The sequence below is a fragment of the Notechis scutatus genome, chromosome Z, assembly GCF_049901735.1.
Source record: "Notechis scutatus isolate UNSWTSFEM ecotype Mainland chromosome Z, rNotScu1.2, whole genome shotgun sequence".
In the NCBI taxonomy this organism is placed as follows: Eukaryota; Metazoa; Chordata; class Lepidosauria; order Squamata; family Elapidae; genus Notechis; species Notechis scutatus.
The window spans coordinates 127,949,529-127,969,528 of NC_142025.1; the positions used below are offsets into that span (position 1 = coordinate 127,949,529).

A 20,000-nucleotide genomic window follows, 5' to 3' on the forward strand; every position below is an offset into this window, starting at 1 on the left:
AAAAGATGGATGGGTGGAGAGCAGAGGCCAGTAGTGGGATGGTGGAGTCTGCCATCAATCTAGCAGATACCTCATGGATGAAACTCTCCTATTTGGTCCCAAAGCCAACTGGCAGAGTTATGTTATAAGGCTTAAGCCTTTTGTGAAAGGACTGGAGTATGTGAGTAGATCTGCAGGCAGAAGCACATTAGTAGCCAGTGAAGTTTGTGGAACAGAGATGGATCACTCTGGAGGTCACAAAAACCAGTGGTGGGATTCTACCAATTCGTACCTATTCGCTAGAACTGGTTGTTAACATTCTAAGCAGTTCGGAGGACTGGTTGTTAGAAGAAATTATTGGCCTAATCCTGTAAGGAAGGCAGGAAGGACACATTCTGGTGTTGCTTACAGAAACTGCATTAACCCTTATTACATTCTTGGCAGGACTAGACTTCCTGTCCCAGGAACCTCTCTGGAGTTTTTTCCCCCTCCTTTGCTGGAACTTTGGTTGTGTGGAGTGACAATTCAAAGTTACAATGGCACTGAAAAAAGTGACCATTTTTCACACTTACGACTGTTGCAGCATCCCCACAGTCATGAGAGGCCAGGCAAGGAGATGCGTGCCTTGATGTGAGTGATATTGAGTTGGCCATGCCCAGCCAATAACATGACAAACAAGCCATGTCCACCCAGTCACGTGACCACCAAGCCACACCCACCACCTAAGCCACTCCCACAGAACCAGTTGTTAAAAATTTGAATCCCACTCCTGACAAAAACTACTGCTGCTGCTGCACTTTGCACCAGCTGAAGCTTTTGAGCAGACTTCAATGGTTAGCCTCATGTAGAGCACAATGCATAGTCCAGATAAGAGATGACTAGGACTTAAATAGGAAATCATGATCAGAGTAACATGGTTGTTAAGTGGAGACTTCCGGTGGCAAGGCAAGGACGGTCAGAGGGGCAGAAATCCGCTCGTGATTCTAGCCTCCCTTTTCTTGAGTTTGGTGCGATCTTCAGGGTGCTCGAGTCTTGAGAGACCCGTGCCGGTGTGTGGGGAACCTCGGGCTGCAGTGTGGGGAAAGCAACCCCCTGCAATGAAGAGGAAGCCCTCCAGAGCCCAACGATCAAGAACAGCCTCCTAACAATGGAGGCTCAAGTCCGGACTGCCACCGATGGGAAGAAAAGAGTGAGTGAAAGTTTGCAAGCTCGGGGGAAAGAGTGTCATGGCAGAGAAGATATTTGACTGACAATAGACTGATTTCAGGCTGTTAAATACTGTGTGAATGCCAGCTGTGAGCTCCAAGAGAAAGCGGCTACAAAAGAATTGGTCTAGTGAATGTGAAAGAGCTTGGCAGGCAGAAGAGAGTCGGAAATAAAAAAAGAAGTAAAGAGAATTTTGGAAGTCTGAAGACCAGCACGGGGGTTAAAAAGACTCTATTATCACTAACATTTGGATTGAAGCTATTAAATCGGAGCCAGAAGCAGAACGAAGCCGATCGGGGGGAAAGACAGAGCAGCGCCATAGGCAGTATCCAGAACGCTGAAGTGTCTACAACAAAGTAACAGATCTAACTGTCTGAAGGGACACAATCTAATCTATAAACTCTGGGAAAATTGAGAACAGGTCCTAGCAGAGGAGACAGTTCCTTTTCTATTCGAAGGAGATCAGAACAATTGATTTAAAGAACATTAAAATATAAGTAAAAGAGGAAGTCTTTAAACGAGGGAACATTGCTTATTGGCAGCTGTTACTCAGCAAATCTTCATTTGCCATTTCCGTGTGCTCAAAGTGGAAGCTTCCAAAGTGAAAAGCGCAACAAAAACTCTTGTCTTTGGAATTTTCTTTTTCTTTTCCTCTACCCTTTTCTGTGTGTACATACTTACTAAAATAGCCTCTCTTCTTTCTTACTTGTTGATGGTATGCTACGTTGAAATATGCTTGCTTTTTTTTTTCTCTGATTTCCTCTTGATAAATATGTACATTTAGTAATGAAATATTAGAGTGTTAAAATATTGGATTAATTAATTTAATTAAGTTATTATTAATAGAGATTGTTATAATTTGAATGGGAATATAGGGGAGACAGTAAGAATATTAAGCATTAGTTAGTTAACAATCTTAGAGCTCTCTAGACCAATATTATATTTCATTGTGAGGGTTTATCTGTGAATGTAATATATTTTGTAGTTAAGGTTACTTTATATTGAAGTTAAACTAGAGAAAAATATATACACTTTACTAATTAGTTAAGAATATAGCTACTTAATAGATTGATAGATCTTGGTCAATTTTAGTTACAGAACTAAGAATACTGAATGCCAATTTGGAATAATATATTTAGTATTGTACAACAACAAAAACAAATTTTAAAGGAAATGACTACTACAACCACCACTGCTTTGAAATCTGGTAGGAAGGTTAATCCCACAATAGTGACCACTTTGGCAACAACTTCACCCATGGCACAAAAAACAATAAACACTACCAACAGAGAAGTCAACTAGCATCTCGAATGCGAATATCCAAGCTATGTTCCTAACTTTACAGGACTCATTGACAAGATTGCAAGAAACAATGATTAAAAACCACAGTGAAACAAGGGCAGATATCAATGAATTGAAGGAAGAAATGGGGAAACTAAAGATAGAAATGAAAGCGGACATTTCCAAAGTAGAGGATAAAGTGGGGGTGTTGCAGCAGGCCTTGGAGAAAAACAGAAGTTATAATAAAAGAAGTAGAGAAAAGAACCGAACGAACGGAAAGGGAATTAGAAAGGGTGGATGAAGATCTCAAAAGCATGAGCAAAGAAATGGAGGACTCCTTGTCCTCCTAGAAATGGACAAGGCAGCAACTTACCTAAGATTCCAAAATGTGGCAGAATCAAAAGAAGAAGACCTGGAATACTTGATGGCAGAAATACTGGCCGGTTTATTGAAGATGGATAAAGATGAAATCAAAAAGAGTTTGATGAAGTCTACCGGGTCAATACAAACTATGCAAGATGCCACAAATGTTCCAGGGAAGTACACATACGATTCACTAGAAGATGTGTTCGAGACATGATATATAGAACCTCAAGAGATAAAACAATAACCTACAAAGAGAAAGAAATTGTGATTCTTAAACAGATACCGAGGAGAATAAGGGAACAAAGGCATGACTATAAATTTTTGGCAGCATATTTAAATCAAAAAGAATCACATTTAAATGGCTTATTCCAGAAGGAATGTTAGTGTCGTGGAAAGAGAGGAAAATCAAAATAGATACTATGGAAAAAGCCCAGGATTTTACGAATGGATGGTGGGCCCACAGGAGCAAAGTAGTAGGGAGAAATTGGACACAAAGTTTCAAGAAGAATACAGTGGACATAAAAATAGAACTGGAACGATAGGAAACCAAGAAAAATACCTATCCACAAAAGACAGAAGGAACTACATCAACACAAGCGCAAGAAGAGAGAGAGGAATTGTTACACGACAAAGAGTAAAACAAAACTAAATAGATGGGAGAAGAAAAAAATTACTATCAATAAACATAAATGGTTTAAATTCAACAATTAAGAGAAAAAGGATATTATCTAAATTAATTAAACATAATGCAGATATAACGTGCCTGCAAAAACCCATATAAAGAAGAAGGATGAAAAATATTTAGAATGCCCGAAATTAGAAAGTTATTTACCACACCAGCAGATGAGGAGAAAAAGAAGGGAATCGAAGTATATGTGAAAGAGGATTTGAAATCTGAGCTAATATGGTCGGACTTAGAAGGAAGGACTCTGGGTTTGCAGATCTGGATTAATGATATTCCAATTCTTTTAGTAGTAATATATGCCCCAAATGGAGACCAAAAAGAGTTTTTAAACACCTATATGGAAAATTGGTTGAATTGCAAAAAAAGAAATATTTGTATGGTAGGGGACTTCAACTCCATTGCTGATTTCCAAAATGATCACAGTAATGCGGGAAGAATAAAAGGGGGAAGAGAGAGCTCCCCAAGATTTGTAGGGAAATGATGAAAGAGCTAAACCTGACAGATATATGGAGAAGATTACATCCTGAAAAAAGACAATTTACATTTTATTCAAATCCCCACCAAACATGGACACGGATTGATATGGCATGGATGAGTGGGGAAATAGCAAACGAGACAAAGAAGTGGAAATTTTGCCTAATGAATGGGCAGACCATAATCCAATACAGGTAATATGGAAGGGCAGGGTAAAACCAAAGAAAAGATGGACCTTAAACACTCAATTAATAAGAGAGAAAGAATACATTAATAAATTAAAGGAGGAATTGAATTTTTTATTAAAGAAAATGATAATGGAGAAACCACGAAACAAAATGTCTGGATACGATAGATAAGGCGGTTATAAGAGGCACAAAAAATCTCTTATAACGCCAAGAGAAACAAGGAAAAATATTCCCAACAAAACAAATTACAACAAAGAATTAAGGAGCTAGAAACCCTTCTACAAAATAACCCAAAAGAATCCAAACTGCAAAATCAGATAAGTATAGCCAAACACAAACTGAATTTAATTGATCAAGAGAAAATGACTATGAATTTGAACTTAACCAGACAAATCTATTTTGAACATGCCAACAAGCCAGGAAGATGGCTATCTTATAAATTGAAAAAAAAGAAAGAGAAGAGATTGATATACCAGTTAATAGATAGCAAAGGAGATACATACCAGGAAATAGAACAGAAAAAAGAAATCATTCATAAATACTTTGAAGATTTATACAAAAGAGAGGATGTCAGTGAAGATAGAATAAGGAATTATCTAGATGAAGTAAAGGATAAGGCAATTGGGGAAGAAATGGCTGAACTATTAAATAAAGACATTACTGAATCGGAATTGAAATCAGCAATAGAGGGCCAGAAAAATAATAAAACCCCGGGCCCAGACGGGATCCCAGGGGAGCTGTACATAGCAATAGCAGATCAAATCGGACCACTTATGGTGGAAGTTTTTAATGACGTTTTACTAGCAGCCAGGATGCCGGACTCATGGAGGGGGGCACTGATTTCGCTGATCCCGAAGGAGGATACAGATCCCAGATATATAAACAATTACAGGCCGATTTCACTTCTAAATACTGATTATAAAATATTCACTTCTATTATAGCAAACAGATTAAAAAGATTGCTAAACTTGTATATACATGAAGATCAAAACGGATTCCTTCCAACTAGGCAAATAAAGAATAATCTAAGAATAGTATTAGACGTACTAGAATTTTATGAAGCCCACCCAGAGAGACAAGTAGCACTCATGTTCCTAGATGCAGAAAAAGCTTTCGATAATTTGAATTGGCAATTTTTAATTCAAAAAATTTATAATTTGAATCTGGGTACCAAATTTGAAAATATTATAACAACTATATATGATACACAACAAGCTAATATAATAGTGAATGGGGAATGCACCCGCCCAATAAAGATAGAAAAAGGAGTGAGACAGGGGTGCCCACTCTCTCCCCTGCTCTTCATATTAGCATTAGAGACATTATTAACACGAATTAGGCGGAATTCAGATATAAAGGGATTAACAGTTAAGAAAGAGGAATATAAATTGCAAGCGTTTGCGGACGACATGATTTTCTTCCTTGAAGAACCAAAAGACAGGGGACCAAAATTGATGAGTGAATTAGAGAAATTTGGAGCAGTAGCGGGACTTAAAATAAACAAAAAAAAAACCAAATTAATGACCAAAAACCTAACAGAAAAACAGAAAATAGAACTAGAAGAAATAATGCATATACAAGTGACAAAGAAAGTGAAATACTTAGGAATTTGGCTAACCCCACACTGTAAGACACTTAAAGAAAACAATTATGATAAATTGATACACCAGATAAAGAAAGATTTAGAATCATGGGGAAACTTCAAATTTCACTACTAGGCCGAATTGCTACTATTAAAATGAACATTCTCCCTAAATTCTTGTACCTATTCCAAACGATCCCAATTAAATTACATAAAAAGTTTTTGAAGAACTCAATAGAACAACCCTGAAATTTATTTGGCAAGGGAAAAAACCAGAATAAATGTAAAAGCAATGCAGGATATGAAGAGCAGGGGAGGGTTAGCATTTCCAAACTGGGAGTTATACCATATGGCCACCTCATTAGTTTGGTTGAAGGATTGGGTGAATTTAACCAATAAAAGAATACTATTTCTAGAAGGCCATGATTTACAAAGGGGTGGCACGCTTTTCTATGGGACGTAGGGAAAACCAGACAAAAATATTTCCATAGACATTTAATTAGAGACGCACTATTAACAATTTGGAGGAAAATAAGGAAAATACATTATACAAAAGTACCAGTATGGATTTCAACAATGGAGGCAATGATTCACCCAAACAATTTGGAGCTTACCAAAATGATTAAATACAAAGACTTATTAGACCCACAAGGAAATTTGAAACCGAGGCTGGATCTTCAGGAGCAAGGACATAAAATTGATCAATGGGTTTACCTTCAGATTCAAAGCAGATATAAACAAGACAAAAAAAGAATTCGAATTAATAACAAACTGCAACAGTTAGATAAAATTTTATTAGGATCAAATAAAAAAACATAACAAAATTTTATAACTACTTATTAGAAACAGAACTAGAAGAAGAAATTGTAAAAGGAAATATGATTGCTTGGAGTAAGGACGTGAGGGCGAGCATCACATTAGCGGAATGGGAGAAAGTTTGGGGCAGAAACAATAAGATTACCAAATCGGCAGCATACAAGGAAAATCTTTATAAAATGTTTTATAGATGGCATCTCCCCCTTCGAGGTTAGCGAAGATGCACCCCAACATGAGTCCGCATTGCTGGAAGTGTAGGAAAAAAGAAGGAACCTTTTTCCATATGTGGTGGTCTTGTGCAGAAACCCAAAAGTATTGGAAGAAAATCAAAACTTGGTTGGAAGAAATCACCAAAGAGCAGATCGAATACAAACCAGAGTCCTTCCTACTAGGGATTTTTGATAAGCAAATTTCCAAAAAAACCAAATACATAACAATATACATTTTAACAGCGGCCAGATTAGCCTTCGCTCAACACTGGAAACAACATCAAACTCCATCAGAAGAAATGATTATTGGAAAAATATCAAAATGCGCAGAAATGGATAAATTGACTTTGGCGCTAAAAAACAAAGACACTTCACTATACTATGACAGCTGAAATTGTTGGTATAATTGGATTGACCAAAGATAAATTATATATCATAAGGCATAAAAGAAAAGCATCAACCCATGTGCTTATTTATGTATGTACTGTGACTGGTTTTAATTGTAAAAATTAATAAACTATATTTTAAAAAAAAAATTGATTCCATGATTTTACAGTTGATGCAGCATAAGGAGCTTGGTCTGTAATTTTCAACTAGGTTGGAGTCTCCCTTTTTGAAGATGGGGATGACTGTGGCTAGTGACCATAGGTTTGGAAAAGAGCTGGTCCTGAAAGATTTTCCAAAGATTATGCTTAGAGGTTCAGCTATGGCAGTGGATAGCTTTTTTAAGAAGTAGCACATATTCCGTTCGGTCCAATAGATAGAGATGGTTTTAGATTGCATAGTGATTTTTCAACATTGTCTTCTGTAAAATCGATATGTATTAGATCATTGTAGTTGTCTGTGATTTATGTGTATGTATATACACAAAACTTGTATGGGTTTCTCTGTGTGTGGGAAGAAGGAAGGAAGGAAGGAAGGAAGGAAGGAAGGAAGGAAGGAAGGAAGGAAGGAAGGTAAGGAAGGAAGGAAGGAAGGAAGGAAGGAAGGAAGGAAGGAAGGAAGGAAGGAAGGAAGGAAATTGGGCTACAATCAAGGATCCATGTAGAAGAGGAGGAAATGCCCCAAAGGTGGCAAGAAGTTATTCAACTTCTATTACTGATTTCCCCAAAAGGGAAAACCTCCATTAAAGAATTATGTATGCAATACAACTGTTCTATGAAATGCTAATAATATTAATTTGATTGTATTATTTTTAGAATTTCTGAAGAAAAAGATGCTTCTTAAGAGGGAGATCCAAATTTCATTTAATACAATTTAATTTGATTTATTTTTTTGTTTAATTAATCATGACTGAAATTTCCATTTGAATTCAGCTGTTTTCTCAATTGGAAACCAACTACAGATATTAGAGAACAAAAACTTTTTACTCATTTAACTCTTTCTGTCCCCCAGTCACTATTATTATTATGATGTCCATAATTCCAGGTTACAATACCCTGTGCATCACAAGTTGGTTTATGCACCTGAGCATGTCTAGATCTGTAGAATCGTTATCAATTATGTATTCTTATTTTCAATCTCAAAGGAGTTACAGAAAATATTAAAAATAATGTATTTCAATAGCAACAAAAATGTAATATTCTTTTTTTTTTCAAGGGTATAGCTAGAGGACAAAGTCCTGTCATTCTGATTTTTTTAAAAAAGTAACCTCTACTTTAAAGCAGCCTCATGGAATAATGTATATCAGGTTATCCTATTTCAAATACCTAATTCTAATGGAGTGAACAGATGGCTGAGAGATAAATTGTTCTGCAAAATGATATTATTCTTTGCATCTATAGCAATATTGTCCTTGTATGTAGAAGCTGATCCAATTCTTGCTAAATGTTCTGTAGGAAATCAGCCTTTTATTAAGCACAAGCAATATCTTTCAGAAGTTTTGGTCATTGCAGGCATTTCTTCTCAAATTTACATGATGTCTGAAAAAATAACATTCACAAGAAGTCCATCAAAGGAATTAGTTGATGATTTCATATACGTAATTCTTAGTTTTAAGCAACGCAAAAGCAGAACTAACTAAAGCCTGTGACATGATTGAATTATGATGGAGAATGAATGTTAAATTTCCTGTGCTGCTCTATTATTTCTCTCTCAATAATATTGCTTCAATTTCCATTTCTTATACAAGTTATTTTCCAATATGTTTTTATTTCTATGGCTTTTAATGCCCTCTTCAGTACCATTTTAGCAAATATCAGTTTAATTTTAATACATTTTTTTTCATATAGCTGTAACTTGATGAAGTACAAATGAAATAAATGCCTGCAAAGCATTGCTTCATACCAGTGGTATGTTAAGGTGTGAATGATTAGAGTTAGTCCTAGGTGCAGATATTAGTCCTACATGCAGTTAATCCTGCATGCAGATAATCAAATATTCCTCAGAAATTTCCAGTGTATTGAATAAATAAGGTAGAATATTAGGGTAGAAAATAAAATTAAATCTGAAGCTCCAAATTAAGAAGAAAAAAAACCCTCCATTATTGATGTTTACTGCATTTTGCAATTGGGCTGCCTGAATGCAAATGGATTGTTATATTGCATTGACCTCTTTCTTGACTATTTTAAACAAATGGTTTCTTTGATGCTAGTATATCCACCTGTATCAATGCTTGTGGTCTGCACAATCTAAACTTGTGTGATACAATTAGAATGCAGCCAATTCCAGATTTGGCTACAGGTATTCTAAAACTTCATTTCAGGTTTTATACACAAAACTACCAGCACATCTTGGCTATGGAATTTGCAATAAAAGAAATCAATGAAAATTGCAGGATCTTGCCTAACATCACCCTTGGTATCCATATCTCCAATAGCTATGTCCTAGCAAGATGGATCTATCTGGCTACCTTGGAGCTTCTCTCTACAAAGGGAAGGTTCATCCCAAACTCCAAATGTGATCTCAAGGACAATGTAATAGCTGTGATTGCAGGACATAATGCTTACATTGGTCAGTTCATGTCAAACATTTTGAGTATATATAAGATCCCACAGGTAAGAGTCATCCCATAAAGAAAGGAGCCAAATCTAAATACTTCAACAATTATTTCTGGCTACTTGCTTGATTTAGTTTAATTTCTACTCCAAACTTTCAATTTTATGAATGCTACTAGTGTGAGAAACATTCAGAACAAAGGGATAACCAACATTGCCTCATCAAAATATATTTTGTCTGGGTGGGATAAGAATTATTCAAAATGTTAGAAAGTTGCTTATATCTAATCTATGGGGAAAATTTTGTCATTGAAACAGGTGAAACATTGAAACATAGCACAATTCAGAGGTTCATATTAAGCCATGCAGTTCATATATTTCTTGAGCTTTGGAAAGGCACCATATTAAAACAAAAAGAAAAAAAAATATCATGGAAATTTTATTGGAATATGCAAATAGTAATCAACTCTGCCCTTGCCTGGAGAACATTAATATTTAAATAAAATCCTTAAAATAGACACAAGTATTTGATTTAGAAATATATACTCTAATTTCTTCTTTTTTCTTAGCTCATATATGGTTCAACTGCAGAGATAGATGACAACATTCAAGCTGCTTTCTTCCATCAATTATTTCCAAATGAAGAGCTTCAAATTATGGGGCTGATCCAATTGTTGCTTCACTTCCAGTGGAAATGGATTGGGCTCATTGTCCAAAACCCTGAAAAAGGAAAGAGGTTTATACAAAATAGGCTTGATATATTTTCTAAGAAAGGCATCTGTTTTGACTTCATGGAAGAAATGCCAAAGGAGTCTGTTACCAATGAGGTTGAAGTTCAACTTAATGGTTATGTTTTGGTGTATAAGGCTATTATGAGAAGTACTGCCAATGTTGTGATCATATATTGTGAGAATGAGGAGATAGCTGTTTTTAGAATGTTGCCATTTATTTCAGAATATGAAGACATGCCAATGAAGAGAAAAGATAAAGTTTGGGTAATGCCACCACAGATGGAATTCTCATCAATCCCCTTTCAAAGATATAGGGGCCTGGATTTCATCCATGGTGCACTATCGTTGGCAGTTTCCTCAAAGGAAATATTAGGGTTTAAGAAATTTATTCAGATGAGGAAGTCTTCTTCTGAAGAGGACAGTTTGACAAGAGTGTTTTGGGAACATGCATTTGAATGTTCTTTCCCAAATGCTGGATTAGATAAGGACAGTGGCAATCAATGCACTGGTGAGGAGTCACTGGAGACCCTTCCTGAATCTGTGATTGAATCTAGTATAACTGGGCAAAGTTATAGCATATAGAATGCTGTCTATGTATTGGCTCATGCTCTGCAAGGCATGCTTTCATCTAAGAGCAGAAAAAGAGGAACTGTTTGGGAACTCAGGACTCTAAGTCAACAGTCATGGCAAGTAAAAATGACATGAATGAAAATACCCCTTTATATAAGGGCCAGTAATATTACAGTTAGTATTTTGGAATTGTATAGCTAATAAGAGCATTCTGAAACTGAACTAACTCATAAGTGATATGTCAGAACTTCAAATAATTCTGGATGACACTAAACATGGCATGCAACAATGCTGAGAAGGAGGCAATGTCAAATTTTAATCAAAATTGGAAATATAGCTCCAGTTGGTCCCCCTGAAAATCTTCTTACTATATCTGCAAAAGAAATAATCTGGCCGGCCATGTTTAATCAGGTAGTTTTGGCACCAATATCAAACTATGGTGAATAATTTATTTTACTTTTACTTACTGGTTCAGAGTTCAGACAGTTCCTTCAGAAATTAACACTGATAATACAATTCCCATTCTGGGAAGCCAAGTCCCCCTCTTTCTTTAATATCCTGTAAAGGTTTCAGTTTAATCCTAGCCCTCTTTCCCTTCCAGATGAAATTTAGTGTTAATTTGTCCAAATCTTTTTAAAAAATATCCAATTTAATTGGTATATTTTGAAACAAAAATATTACTTTTGGTAGAAAATTTATTTTAATTGCTGAGATTCTAATAGCCTAATAGTAATAATCTTAAATTATTCCAATTTTTTAACTCCTCTTTTATTTGTTTTAATAGTTTCTCATAGTTGTCTTCTTTGAGTGTCGAATAACGTGCTGATCAGGGGTGGTTCTGTCTGGTTCTATAGAACCAGTTGTTATGATTCTGTGCAGCTTGGAGAACTGGCAAATCACACCCCTGGCTGGCTCTGCCCCTCCTCGTCGTCCTCGCCCCTCCTTGCCCACACAAAAAGCTGATGGGCGGCTGGGGTGGGGAGCTGGTCTCAGAAGCCCTGACGCTGCCAGAATCACTGCCATTGCATTCCTTGGGCACCATTGCTACCATTACCATCTCGGTGCTGCTTCAATCCCCCCCCCAGGTATGGCAAGCCGTGGGCTGGGGCTCAACAGCTTGCCTTTCCTCCCCCTGCTATGCTTCCCCCTTGGAGAAGCGAGGCTGGGAAGTGTGGTTGACTGCCATCCAATCGCTGCAGCCTCAAGTTGCCCTGCACCCACCTCCTGCCTGTCTGACCAACTGCCTTGACCTACTGGTAGATCTGCCTCTGCCTCCTGCTCCTCTTGGCCACTTTAGCAGCTGGTAAGCACAGTTGGGTGCCCCCTCAGGGAAGCAGGCCTGGGAAAGATGGTCAGCTGTGGCCTTGCCCTGTAGTCTGCCCCTCGTGCGGCACCTTTAAATTTTGTGTGCTTCACAAATAGGGAGGAGGGGATACCAGCACCATTGCCGTCACCTCAAATGTGATGCATACTAAGTTTAAAGGTGCCATGCAGTGTGAGGCTGCTCGTGAGAAAAATATGGGGTGAAGGCATGCTGCGCAGCACTATTCAACTTAGTGTGCTTCACAAATGCGGCAGTGGCAGCAGTGGCGCTGGAATCCCCTTCTCTTCATTTGTAAAATATGCGGAGTTTAAAGGTGCCATGCAGTGCAAGGCTGCTTGCAGTGAGGGAAGTATGGGGGGGAGGCACGCTTCACAAATGTGGCAGTGGTGGCAGTGGCGCTGGAATCCCCTTCTCATTTGTAAAATGTGCGAAGTTTAAATGTGCTGTGCAGCGCGAGCCTGCTCACAGCAAGGGAAATACGGGGGGGGGGGAACACATGCTGTGCAGCACCTTTAAACTTAGAGCACTTTACAAATAGTACCTCCTCATTTGTGAAGTGTGCTAAATTTGGTGCTAAGTTTGGTGCTGCATGAGGCTACTCAAGGCAAGACAAGAGGAATATGGGGGAGGGGCGTGACTTTTCTCCCAAGACACTGACGCTGCTACTCTTGCCATGGAGGAGAGAGAGAGAGATGAGAAACACAGAGGAAGGGAGAAAGAAAACTATACTATCATAAGTATTCCAGAACAACAACATGCTCCCTTTCAGTTTCCACAGCCCCAACCAATCTCCCACGCAACAAGAGCAGAAATTTCATCCATGCAAAAGCTGCATGATAGAAACAGAAAATCAAGTCTTCAAGTTCCTGTATACTGTTTCTAGCAGTCATTGAGCCTCAACAAACCAATATTCTTTTCCCCCCCTTTGGAATAATTGTGTTATTCACCACATGCCTCACCTTCAAAACATGCTATGAATCTTTTAAAGAGGGCGTAAATGAAGGACGTTACCAGGATTTTTAAAAGATAAAGAAAATCAAGAATTTTAAAAGGTAAAGCACACACACACATACACACCTCCCCAACTCTCTCTCTCTCTCCTTCCCTCAAATCTGCAGCTGAGCCAATCCAGCAAGTTCTCCTTCCTTGGTACTCTTCACTACTTCTTTCATTTCTTTGTTTTGGAATTCAAACTGGCTGAACAATGATCACCAGCTGCAGCCTCCTGCCCTGTACCTGATTTTGCTGTGCTTTGGCACTTGCTTCAGTGTCTTCCCCTGAGTGTGTGTGTGCATACCAGCCCTACCATAGCTACTGGTTGTGAGAGGAGGGGGAGGGGGAAAGGGAGGAGGAGGGTTGCTTGAAGGGACACTTCTATCACAGCTAGTGATCATTGTTCAGCCAGTCTGAACTTGATGGCTTGGCCCAGTAGGCTTTGTGAGAGAGACAGAGTGAGACAGAGACAGAGAGAGAGAGACACAGAGAGACAGAGACACAGAGAGACAGAGACACAGAGAGAGAGACGGGGGAGGGGGAGAGAGAGGGGAAGATAGGGTGAGGGGCAGAGAGAGACACACACAGAGAGAGATGTGGGGAGAGAGACACACACAGAGAGAGATACAGGGGGGAGAAAGCCATAGAGAGACACAGAGAGACAGAGAGAAGGAAAGAGGGGGAAAGAAAGAAAATGAGGGAATGAGAGAGGGAAAGAGAGAGGAAGAGAGAGAGAGAGACAAGAAAGGAAAGAAAGGGAAAGAGAAAGAAGGAAAAAAGAGAAAGGAAGGAAAGGAAGAAAAGGGATAGACAAAGAAAGGGAGAGATGGAAGGAAGGGACAAAGAAAGAAAAAGAAAGAAAGAGAGAGAGGGAGGAGAATGTGAATGAAATATATGAATGGATAGATACATGGAGGGAGGGAGAGAGAAAAATAGGAGAGGAAGGAAGGACACAACCCCTGGTTTCAGAAGACTCTGAAACAGGATAGCAATCTAGGGCTGGAAGGGATCTTGGAGGTCATCTAGTCTAACCCCCTGCTCCAGCAGGAGCTTCTTACAGAATCATAGAATAGCAGGGTTAGATGTGTGTGTGTGTGTGTGTGTGTGTATGTGTGTAAGAGAGAGAGAGAAGAAAGAAAGAAAGAGAAAGAAAGAAAGAGAGAGAAAGAGCAAGAAAGAAAAAAGGAAGGGAGAGAAAGAAAGAAATAGGAAGGAAGTGGGGGGAGAAAACTCTGTGCTATTATTTTTAATTCTACCATTATTTATCATATATTAATATTTTACACTGTCCCTATACCTAGAGTGATTTTACTGCCTTTCTTTTGCCCAGGTATTTTTTAGGGTTTACATGTCTATAGTCCAGAGCATAGATACAGGTGTGTTTAACAAAGTTGAAAGGAACTTTGGAGGTCTTCTAGTCCAACCCCCTGCTCAGGCAGGAAAACTGAGGATGCCACACTCTGAGTAGAGGTCCTGGGAAAGGTATCAGAATAACAGAATAACACTTAAAAGGGATCTTGGGGGGAACCCTATACCATTTGAGAGAAATGGCTGTCCAGTCTCTTGTTAAAATTCTCCAGTGTTGGAGCATCCAGAACTTCTGGTGGCAAGCTGGTTAATTGTTCTCACTGTCAGGAAGTTTCTCCTTAGTCTTAGTTTGCTTCTCTCTTCGTTCAGTTTCCATCCATTGCTTCTTGTTTGCCTTCTGGTGCTTTGAAAAATACATTGCCCCCCTCTTTCTGGCAGCCCCTTAAAAGCCTGTTGCCTGTCACACTCTTGAATAAAGCAAGAGTGTGAGCCATTTCTTCCTTTTAGTGGTCCATGAAAGGACATCTATAGTACATAGATAACAAAGTCAAAAAATGGTGAACAACATTTTTACAGAATTATAAAGTTGAGGCTGGGTGTGACAAGGAATGGCTGGGAGGGGAGGGGCCAGGTGAGGCACCCCTTGATGTGAGTGACATTGAGTTGGCCATGCCCACCCAGTCACATGACCACCAAGCTACACCAGCCAGACACGTGACCACCAAGCCACACCAGCCAGTCATGTGACCACCAAGCCACGCCCAATAAGCAAGCCACACCCACCCAGTCACATTACCACCAAGCCACACCCACAAATTAAGCCACACCACAAGTTGTTAAGAAATTTGAATCCCACCCCTGGTGCTGATAAAATAATTCCCAGGTACCTTATTTTTGGGGTGATTTCAATGCCTAAATTTTTGGTTAGGTTTTCTTTTTGTATGTTAGTCATATTTTTTGCTATAATTTTTGTTTTGTTTTTGTTTATTTTCAGCTTGCCACCTCACCATATTCTCCCAGCAATTCTATTAATTTTTGGCCCATTTGCTCTTCCATAAAAAATACTAACTTGTCGGCAAATCCTTGCAGTTTGCAGGTTTCCTTTGTAATTTCCAGCCCTTTTATCTGGGATTCTTGCTGGATCATCTTTGCTAGAGTTTCCAAAATAAATATAAATAATAATGGTGAGAGATGTCAGCCTTGACACATGCCTTTCTGTATATTGAATTTATTTGTTGTTTCTCCATTTATTATTATCTTGACTTCTTGTTTTGAGTATATTGCCGAAATTGCATTTAAAAAGTTTTTGCCAATATCCATATATTTTAATTGCTGTAGCATAAATGGCCAATTAACATTGTCAAAAGCTTTTTGGACATCAAGAAATAGAAGTGCTACCTGGTGTCCGCTGTATAGTTTGTAAAATTTAAGAATGTCCAGGATTATCCTTATAATATGTTTGGTTTGCCTATTTGGAAAAAAGCCATTTTGGCCGCTATGTAAAAATTCAGTTAGATAATTTTTTAAATCTCTCAGCCATGATTGTTGTAAAAATCTTATAGTCTGTATTCAGGAGGGAAATTGGTCTAAAATTCTGAATCTGTGTCTGGTCTGTGTCTTCTTTTTGTATTAATACAATATTATCCTCTGTCTAGGATGTTGGTATTTTTGCTTCAAGTAAAACTGCGTTAAAGACTTCCAATAAATGTTGGTTCAGGACATTTTGTTGTTCCTTATACAGCTCTATTGGTATGCCATCTAGTCCTGATGCCTTGTTGGTCTTTTGTTTATCTGTTGCATTGGTAATTTCTGATATTCTAATTTCCTCATTTAACATGAATTTTATTTTCTCTGGGATCTTAAGCAATTCTGCTTTTCTTAGATATGTCACGATCTTTTCTGCAAAGATCTTTTGTTTTCCGTGTATAATTTCTAATAGGATCCCTGAGCTATTTCCTTCTTGGTGGCCTCATTGTCATGTATCATCCCATCTTCATCTTGTAGTTTGTTGATCTGTTGCTTATTTTTTTGTCATCTTAATTTATGTGCTAACCATCTTTCTGGTTTGTTCCCATATTCAAAGAAGTTTTGCTTGGCTAGCTTAAGTTGTGTTATCCTTTCTGATTCCAGAGTGTGTAATTTATGTTTCAGTAAGTCTATTTTATTTTTCAAATGCTTGTTATTTGGTTCTTTCTGGTGTAGTATCTTGATTTATTTATATTCTTCTTCTAGTCTTTCCTGATGCTGTTTCTTTTCTCTATTTCTCTTGGCCATATAGGAAATTGCCACCCCTCTCATATATGCTTCACCCATATCCCAGATGATCTGTGGGGATACAACATCTTTCTTATTTACTTGAAAGAAGAAGTTCATTTCTTTTTCCATTTTGTCTTTGAACTCCTTTTCCTTGAGTATCGCTCAAGGTCCATCTTGGTCTAGCCCTATGACCTTTCTATTGTAAGCTTATAGGGTTATGGTCAACCCAGAAATTAGGTTCCATATTTACTTCCTGGATTGCCAAATCTAATTCTTTTGAAAGCCACACCATATCTATTCTTGACCATGGCAATTTGAATAGTGTGTATATTGGTTTTCATCCCAATTTCTTTCTCTCCACATGTCATGTAAATTTAGATCTTTGCTCAAATAAAAAAAATGTTTTTTGAGAGAATCCGTTTGTTTCCTTTTCTTGCTTCATCACAATATTTGTTCTATCAATAATAGCACTGAAATCTCCAATGATACAAATTCCATCATATTCAATATCACTAAGTATGATATGTAGGTTTTTATAAAAAGATTCTTGAGATCCATTTGGCGTATAGATTTTGGCAATTATTATATTTTATTATTCAATTTAACCTCGACTATCAGGATTCGCTCTTCTTTATCTCTAAATATTTGCTTTGTGGTAAACTTGTTTGGTTTTTTTACATATAAAGCCACACCCTTCTTTTTTTCTGGTCAAGTGAGACATATAGATTCCCTAGTTTCAGATGTTCTAATAAATGTTTTTAGTTTTCTTTTATGTGAACTTCTTAAAGTGCAATTATATCTACCTTTAACTTTTTAAGTCTGTTGAAGATTTTCCGTGGTTTTAATGGTGAATTCAGTCCATTAATGTTCATTGACCAAATTTTACATTTTCTTGTCTTTATCTTGACCTGGTGCTTCTAATTGTTCTAATAACTCTTGGATCATCTGTTCTTCTTCCATAGTATTGTAGTCTGTCTCTTTCTCCTCTTCTCTCGACTTTCTCTAAAATCTGTAATTTTTCCCTTTCTTCAGTCACACATCCAGTATCTGTCCCTTCCGTCGTGTCACTTTCATCTTTTTATTTATTTATTTATTTATTTATTTATTTGATTTGCCAATTGTTTACAAGATAATAAGTATAAGTGTATACATAGTTGTGAATACATGAAATGGGTACATATAAGAAAAATAAAAGAAGAATAAGAGAAACAATAGGACAGGGACGGTAGGCACGTTGGTGCGCTTATGCACGCCCCTACAGACCTCTTAGGAAAGGGGTGAGGTCAATAGTAGACAGTCTAAGGTTAAAGTTTTTGGGGTTTGGGGAAGAAACTACAGAGTCGGGTAGAGTATTCCAGACATTGACCACTCTATTGCTGAAGTCGTATTTCCTTCAATCAAGTTTGGTGCGGTTAACTTTGAGTTTGTATCTATTGTGTGCTCTTGTGTTGTTATGGTTGAAGCTGAAGTATTCATTGACAGGTAGGACATTGCAATGTATGATTTTATATACCATGCTTAAATCAGACCGAAGACGGCGTAATTCAAGGTTTTCTAGTTCTAGAATTTCAAGTCTGGTGGCATAAGGTATTCTACAATGAGTAGAGGAGTGGAGAACTCTTCTTGTGAAATATTTCTGGACTTTCTCAATTTGTGCTAATATCAGATACGTAATGTGGGTTCCAGACTGATGAACTGTATTCGAGTATTGGTCTAGCAAATGTTTTGTATGCTCTGGTTAGTAGTGTGATATTACCAGAGAAAAAGCTACGTAGAATTAGGTTAACAACTCTTAATGCCTTTTTGGCTATGTAGTTGCAGTGGGCTCTAGCACTTAGATCATTAGAGGTGAGTATTCCAAGGTCCTTTACGGTCTCCTGAGTCTTCTTCTGTGGTGCAATGCTGTTTGCAGAATTCTTCAACTTTCTCAACCATGTACAACCTATATCTCTTATCCTGCCATGTTACCATGATGCCTTCTGGTGCCAGCCATTGGAAAGTCATGTTGTTTTTATTCAGCTTTGTCGTCAAAAAGTGGTAATTTCTTCTCAGATCATGCAGTCTTTTGGGTATCTGTTTCTCTCTGTATTCCAATTGTTTCTCTCATGTTCTATGTAAGATCTCATCTCTGATCAATTTTTCAATAAATTTCACATGAACTTCCCTGGGTAAGTTGTATTTTCTTTCATAATTCATTTGTATCCTGTAAATTTTATCCATCTCTGAGACCATCACTTCTTTTTCCATCCCAAGGGCACCTGCTAGTATATCTGCCATTTTGTCTGGGAGATCTTTCCCTTTCTCTTCAATGATATTTTGGAATCATAAGTATTGGGCTACTCTCTTGGCTTCTAAGAATTAGAAGCTCTCTTGGCTTCTAGAAGCTCTCTTGGCTTCTAATAATTTTTGTTCATTCTTAGTGATTTGTTGTTGAAAGGCTTCGAATCTCCAATCCATTGTTTGCATTATTTCTTTTAATTCATTTATATCATTTCTCACTATACCTATTTCCTTTTTCAGTTCTTCGTGATTCTTGAGCTTTATTTCCTGCATGGTTTCCTGCATGGTCAGAATCATGGCTTGATGGTCTTTAATTGAATTTGTTCGCTTCCTCTGTAACATATCTTCTATCAATTTCTGGCTCAATGGACCCAATCGTGCTGTATTTTTTTTCACTGTGTCAATCTTGGTCAAGTTCAGGTTGCTTGCCATGGTTATCAGATACTTCAGAAAGTTGTAGTTCCATAAAAATTCCCACTTCTTACTTGCTCCTCTAGATTCCTTCACTGTTTATCTCTATAGCTTATTTTATCTTATCAAATTCTAGATAAGCTAATTCCAACCCCTAAATTACGTAAAGGAATTGCTTAAAATTTGTTATTAAATTTAGTTCTTAAGTCTCTTATCAGCTATAAAAAAGTGGGGTTTTCTGAGGTTCTCGAGGGTATTTGTATATGGATCTTTGGTTATTCGGGTTTTCTCCCGCGTAAGATTGGAAGTATCTAGGCAACGTTTCAATGAAGTCTCATTCATCATCTTCAGGCTTCTGTTTTCAGCTCTGTGCTTCTCAGAGTGAGAGTGAGAAGCACAGAGCTG

The 20,000-nt window shown here is 37.7% G+C and overlaps 1 pseudogene; it reads left to right on the forward strand.

The window, feature by feature from the left end:
• LOC113428295 (vomeronasal type-2 receptor 26-like) overlaps positions 1-20,000 on the forward strand; it is a 41,043-nt pseudogene that overhangs the window by 2,373 nt on the left and 18,670 nt on the right.